The sequence below is a fragment of the Budorcas taxicolor genome, chromosome 1, assembly GCF_023091745.1.
Source record: "Budorcas taxicolor isolate Tak-1 chromosome 1, Takin1.1, whole genome shotgun sequence".
Classification (NCBI taxonomy): Eukaryota; Metazoa; Chordata; class Mammalia; order Artiodactyla; family Bovidae; genus Budorcas; species Budorcas taxicolor.
The window spans coordinates 101,015,103-101,022,333 of NC_068910.1; the positions used below are offsets into that span (position 1 = coordinate 101,015,103).

General features: G+C 39.1%; 1 pseudogene; it reads left to right on the top strand.

Moving 5' to 3' along the window:
* Positions 1–225: 225 nt before the first annotated feature.
* Positions 226–1,564, top strand: LOC128057463 (sulfide:quinone oxidoreductase, mitochondrial-like; annotated as a pseudogene).
* Positions 1,565–7,231: the final 5,667 nt, after the last annotated feature.

Below are 7,231 nucleotides of genomic sequence, written 5' to 3' on the forward strand. Positions count from 1 at the left end.
GAAATTTAAATAGAATGAAAAGGCAGAAGAGCTACGGCCAATTGAAAGAACAAGTGAAATCCCTTGAAAGAGCAAATAATGAAACAGACCTCACCAGTCAGCTACACTCCAAGTTCAAAATCAAGGTAATAAAAATGTTAAAGAGAGAACTTCAGGACTTCACAGCTCTGTGTAAGCTTGATAGGGAAGCTAGAGGCCCAGAGTGCAGCCTGATCTGGCCGGAAGATGACATTGCTGGCCTCTGTAATGTCCTGCTCCTGTGCCCGGCTCTTTGCCTGCTTCCTCAGGCTGGGCTCTCAGCAGGCCAGCCCCCTGCAACTGCACACAGAGGCCAGCCTTGCAGCGAAGAGCCACTATGAGGTGCTGGTGCTGGGTGGGGGCAGTGGTGGGATTAGCATGGCCGCCTGCATGAAGAGGAAAGTGGGCGCAGAGAATGTGGCCATCGTTGAGGCCAGCGAGACACATTGCTACCAGCCCATCTGGACCCTGGTGGGTGCTGGTGCCAAACCATTATCCTCATCTGGCCGTCCCACAGCAAAGGTGATTCCATCTGGTGTGGAGTGGATCAAAGCTAGGGCGGTTGATCTGAATCCAGAAAAGAACTGCATCCACACAGATGATGACAAGAAGATCTCCTACAAATAGCTTATCATTGCTCTTGGAATCCAGCTGGAATATGAGAAGATCAAAGGCCTCCCTGAAGGTTTTGCCCATCCCAAAATAGGGTCCAATTACTCAGTGACGACGGTGGAGAAGACATGGAAAGCTCTGCAGGACAATACCATCTTTACCTTCCCTAACACTCCAGTGAAGTGCGCTGGGGCCCTGCAGAAGATCATGTACTTCTCAGAAGCCTATTTCAGGAAGACTGGAAAGTGACCCAAGGCCAATATCATTTTCAACACTTCTCTTAGAGACATTTTTGGGGTCAAGAAGTATGAAGATGCCCTACAGAAGATTATTCAGGAGAGGGCCCTCACCGTTAACTACAAGCAAAATCTCACTGAAGTCCGAGCTGACAAGCAAGAGGCTATTTTTGAGAATCTGGACAAACCTGGAGAGACCCAAGTGATTTCATATGAAATGCTTCACATTACACCACCCATGGGCCCACCAGATGTCCTCTAGACGAGTCCTGTGGCTGATGCTGCCAGCTGGGTGGACGTGGACAGAGACACTCTGCAGCACAAATGGTACCCAAATGTGTTTGGGACTGGGGACTGTACCAACCTGCCGACATCAAAGACCGCTGCCGCCATAGCTGCCCAGTCAGGAATACTTGACAGAACAATTTCTCTGATTATGAAGAATCAAAGACCAGTGAAGAAGTATGATGACTACACGTCGTGCCCACTGGTGACTGGCCACAACCGTGTGATTCTCACGGAGTTTAACTACAACGCTGAGCCCCTGGAAACCTTCCCTTTGGACCAGAGCCAAGAGACTTTCCATGTACCTCATGAAGGCTGACATGATGCCGTTCCTGTACTGGAATTTGATGCTGAGGGGTTACTGGGAAGGACCAGCGTTTCTGCGGAAATTGTTCCATCTGGGTAAGAGCTAAGGATGGCCCAGCCCTTGCTCTCCCTGGATGGCTTCTGGACCACAATCACAGCCATGGATTGACCAAGAGCAGCACGAAGAACTCAAAACCCAACCCCATAAAGAATTTACTGCTGGATGACAGTGACTAAATGCTTCCCTTCTCAGTCCCTCTGGGCAGCTCCCATGCAGGCTGCTCAGGACAAGCTTAATTATTTGGAAACATTCAAATGAAAAAATAGACTTCTTTTTTTTTTTTTTTAAATAAAAGCTCCCACTGATGAGAAAAAAATTAAAATGTTAAAGAAATTAATAAAGATTACTGATTAGAAGTGCAGATCATTGTGACAAGGAAATAGAAACTATGAAGATGAACTGATGAAAATTAGAAAATTGAACTGCCAAGATAAAAACCAATTTAGAAACAATGAATAGCCCACTAAATGACACAGAGGAATGAATAAGTGATCCAGAAGACAGAATAACGGAAATCAACCAATCAAAATATCAGACAGGAGACAAATGAAACAAGAGAAGGAAAGCAACATATGTGATTCATGGGTTATTACAAAGCTTGCAAATCTATCCAAAATATGGGTATCAGGAGAAGAGAAAGAAAAGAGGATTGAAAATGTATTTGAAGAAATTATGGCTGAAAACTTCCCAACCTAAAGAAGGAAACATATTGAGGTACAGGAAGCACAGAGGGCCCCAAACAAGGTGACACCAAACAGCCCCACACCAAACTTACATAATTAAAATGACAAAAGTGAAACAAAAAGAAGATTCTAATGGCAGCAGGAGAAATAAAGAATTATTTACAAGGGAACCTGCATAAGGCTATGGGCAGATTTCTCTGCAGAAACTCTGCAGGCCGGAAGAGAGTAGCATGGCATATTCAAAGTTCTGAAAAGGAAGACTCTGCAACCTAGGATACTCTACCCGGTAAGACTATAATTTAGAACAGAAAGAGATAATTTCTCAGATGAGCTAAACTGAAAGAATTCATCAATACTAAATCTATGCTAAAAGACATATTAAAGATCTCTAAATAGAAAAGGAGCAAAAATCTACAGGAAAGGGAAAAATCACAATAGGACAGGCAAATACATAAAAGAATTGAAACAACATTTTAAATCAACTATACTCCAATAAATTTTTTAAAAATGATTGAAGATCATTTAAATAAGCTAGTACATAGATTGTAAAAGCAAAACAGAAAAAGACTCATAGAAGATAAATTTATGGCTACCAAAGGGGAAGGCGGCGCAGGATAAATTAGGAGTATGGTAATAATAAGAACAATATATATGTATAAAACAGATAACCAAGAAAGATTTACAACACATATTCAATATCTTGACATAACCTAAAATGGAAAATAATCTGAAAACCAAATATAATATAACTGAATCTCTTTGGTGTAATAGCTGAAACTACATGATACTGTAAATCAACTACTTCAAAGTTCAGAGATTTTAACTGACATTAACAAGAAAAAATTAAAATGATTATAACTACAATTAACAGTAAAAGAATAAGAATGAAAATAAAAAGTAGTCATCAAAATCACAAAATGTGCAAGGACTAGAGCGGGTACTGGGGCAGATGCCAGCAGTGGGAGTTAACAGCTGCAGTGATGCTACAACAAGGGAAAATTTTAATCCCTATTCAGGAAGAGTCTAGGGACATCATGGGACCCAGACAGAAGGAGGAACATTGAATCAGCAATTTTTTTTTTTTTTTGGGTGGGGGAGGTACTATGATTATCCACATCATTCTGGTTTCTCTTTTCCAAATTAATGTTTTCTGTTATACTGCTGATAGATAAAGGGTATCTGCTGAAAAGAAGTCTGGAATGCCACCCTGTTTTATGCACTCTCAAGATTTAAGAAAAAAAAAAAAGGATTCTGCCCACTCAAAATAACTATTACTCTGCTGGAATAGGATGTATTCTGAAAAAAAGGGTAACAATTTAAATATTAGTGAGAGATTTTATAGCTAGTCAAAGTGGTAGAGGTGGGAGGAAAAAGATTTGTGGCGAGTCAATGTTTAATGGTCTACTACAGGATTGGCAAATACTTGATTCCAAACTCATCCATCCTCCTGTATTCCCAACCTGTAGTGGACACCAATCATCAACCTTCCCATTTTTTTCCCCACTGAGCTCAGAGGGTCACACATTCTTCAGTGCGTTTTTCCAGGCACCATTCCTAATCAATTGACATTAGAAAGAGAAGTAAAGTCCAACCATCATCTCAGATCTAGATGTCTTCTGTGCTTCATGGTAAATGCAGTCTCTGTTCTACATTCTTCACAGGGGGCCATGTCCTCGAATCATAAAGCTGACATTTGTGAATACTCTCAGTTCTTCAATTACATTTATTTTATATTTGACAACTAAATTGTACTGTGTTTCATGAATGCGGGATATATTCTTCAATGGTCTGCCATGCAGATATATTATATAGTGCCTCTGGTATTGGGAGAAGATTATTTATGCAAAATCCTCCATGGTGATTATAGTGATTATATGTAAGGGTTTGGTTGAATAATTTGCAAACTGTATTTCTAATATCATAATTATGATATATAAGCAGACTTTTAGTTAATGACATTACTCAGGTCTGTCATTTATATATGAATAGATAATTATTTATGTTTTTATATTACTTGTGATTTCAATGAGAAATTATTCTTGGAAGTTTAAATATCTTTAATTAAAATCACATTTAATAAAAATAATGCATTTCATCATATAATTATATGGTTTAGAGTCTGAAGAGATCGTAGAGATTATCTATTCCTCTCTAAAAAGTAATGCAGACATTCTTTCTACAGCACCCAAATTTCTTAGACCATATTAGGTAAGATGGAAATCACTGTATCCCTAGATAGCTCATTTAATGTGCCTGCAATTATAGTTGTTAAAAGTTCTTTCTCTTTTATAAAGTAGATCCCAGATTTATTATTTCACCCTTCCTTAAATACTTCAGCAAGTATAGTAGTCCTCCTTTATCGACAGGGGATTCATTCCACTAACCCCTAGTTCAGTTCAGTTCAGTCGCTCAGTCGTGTCTGACTCTTTGTGACCCCATGAACTGCAGCATGCCAGGCCTCCCTGTCCATCACCAACTCCTAGAGTTCACCCAAACTCATGTCCATCGAGTCGATGATGCCATCCAGCCATCTCATTCTCTGTTGTCCCCTTCTCCTCCTGCCCCCAATTCCTCCCAGCATCAGGGTCTTTTCCAATGAGTCAACTCTTCCCATGAGGTGGCCAAAGTATTGGAGTTTCAGCTTCAGCATCAGTCCTTCCAAAGAAATCCCACGGCTGATCTCCTTTAGAATGGACTGGTTGGATCTCCTTGCAGTCCAAGGGACTCTCAAGAGTCGTCTCCAACACCACAGTTCAAAAGCATCAATTCTTCGGCACTCAGCTTTCTTCACAGTCCAACTCTCACATCCATACATGACCACTGGAAAAACCATAGCTTTGACTAGATGGACCTTTGTTGGCAAAGTAATGTCTCTGCTTTTGAATATGCTATCTAGGTTGGTCATAACTTTTCTTCCAAGGAGTAAGTGTCTTTTAATTTCATGGCTGCAGTCACCATCTGCAGTGGTTTTGGAGCCCCCCAAAATAAAGTCTGACACTGTTTCTACTGTTTCCTCATCTATTTCCCATGAAGTGATGGGACCAGATGCCATGATCTTAGTTTTCTGAATGTTGAACTTTAAGCCAACTTTTTCACTCTCCTCTTTCACTTTCATCAAGAGGCTTTTTAGCTCCTCTTCACTTTCTGCCATAAGGGTAGTGTCATCTGCATATATGTCATGTGTCATATCTGAGGTTATTGATATTTCTCCCGGCAATCTTGATTCCAGCTTGTGCTTCCTCCAGCCTAGCATTTCTTATAATGTACTCTGCATAGAAGTTAAATAAGCAGAGTGACAATATACAGCCTTGACGTACTCCTTTTCCTATTTGGAACCAGTCTGTTGTTCCATGTCCAGTTCTAACTGTTGCTTCCTGACCTGCATATAGGTTTCTCAAGAGGCAGGTCAGGTGGTCTGGTATTCCCATCTCTCTCAGAATTTTCCACAGTTTATTGTGATCCACACAGTCAAAGGCTTTGGCATAGTCAATAAAACAGAAATAGATGTTTTTCTGGAACTCTCTCCCTTTCTCTAACCCCCAGTGGACAGTAGCAAATCCTATTTTTTTTTCTTAATACATAAATATCTATGATAAAGTTAATTTATAAATTAGGGACAGTAAGTAAGTAACAACAGTAGCTAATCGAATAAGTAAAACAATATACTGTAATTAAAATTATGTGAAGGTGGTCTTTATCTCTCATTCTAAATATCTTACTGTGTAAATTTAAGTGCTTGGTTAAGATGGATGAGGCATTATCACACACTATGGCTCGCAGTTTGACATGCATCAGCAAAACTAACACAAATTTCTTTTTCCATTTTCACAACTTCATGCTATCTATGAAAATTTATTCTTCCTGTAGATCTCAGCAACCTCTGCATTCAATTTTTTTTCTTTCCTTACTAAGTAGGGAACATTTTCCATGTAAAGGAAACAATTCATAGCTCCTCTTTGGCATATCCGAATTGCCAACATAATTACTCTTAAGCTTTGGGGCTATTATCAGGTAAAATAAAGTTACTTTAATGCAAGCATTGATATATTGTGACAGACAACATGACCATCAGAGAGGGATGGCTGCAGATTTCATCATGCTGTTCAGAAGGGCACACAACCTAAAACTTAGGAGTTGTTTATTTCTGGAACTTTCTATTTAATATTTTTGGGTCACAGTTGAACATGGGTAACTGGACCTCAGAAACTGATGCCAAGAATAAGGGGGGAACTACTGTAATTTTTTTTAGTGGAGGAGGAATTTGCCAACAGAACAATTACACCATTGTTACATTTAACAAGATTAAACATAATATATTAATGACTGAAAAAAATTATGGTTGTTTTAGCAGGGTGAGTGGTAAATGGGGATTATTATGCTGCCTACTTTTGAATTTGTTTAGAAATTTTCATAATGAAATTATTTAAAGAATATTACTAGAATTAGCCTATTTTTTTTAATAAAAATTTTATGTTGAGTGGAATCTGCTCCTTTGTAATTCAAACCCATCTCATTCACTAAGACATTTAGACTATCTGGAGGATTTGTTATAACACAGATTGCTGCCTCACTCAGAGCCACCCCATCCCAAGAAATTTGGGTTTCTTAGTTTACTGATAAGACTGATGTCTATCTAGGGATGCATTTTGGAAACCTCTGACACACTTCTGACCCATGTTAACTCTGTCTATGATATCTAATGACATAAATACTAAGAGCCATAGAGGGTAAATTATGTTACAGTTTGAGGTGTTTAAATAAGAGATGGGCAGCAAGGCAGCTTCTATACCATGTTTTCATGCATCCCTTTACATTTCCAAATATAGACACACAGAAATTTTATACAACCAGTCCACCTGAACTGAGCTTTGGACTAGGTGTAAGTATGAAATTCACTGTGAGCATGTGAGTTTTACTGTGTAAATTAGAGTTTTAAGTACTTCTATTCATATAGAAAAACTCAATTATTCTGATATCTGTATTTTCTGCTGCTGCTGCTAAGTTGCTTCAGTTGTGCCCGACTCTGTGCG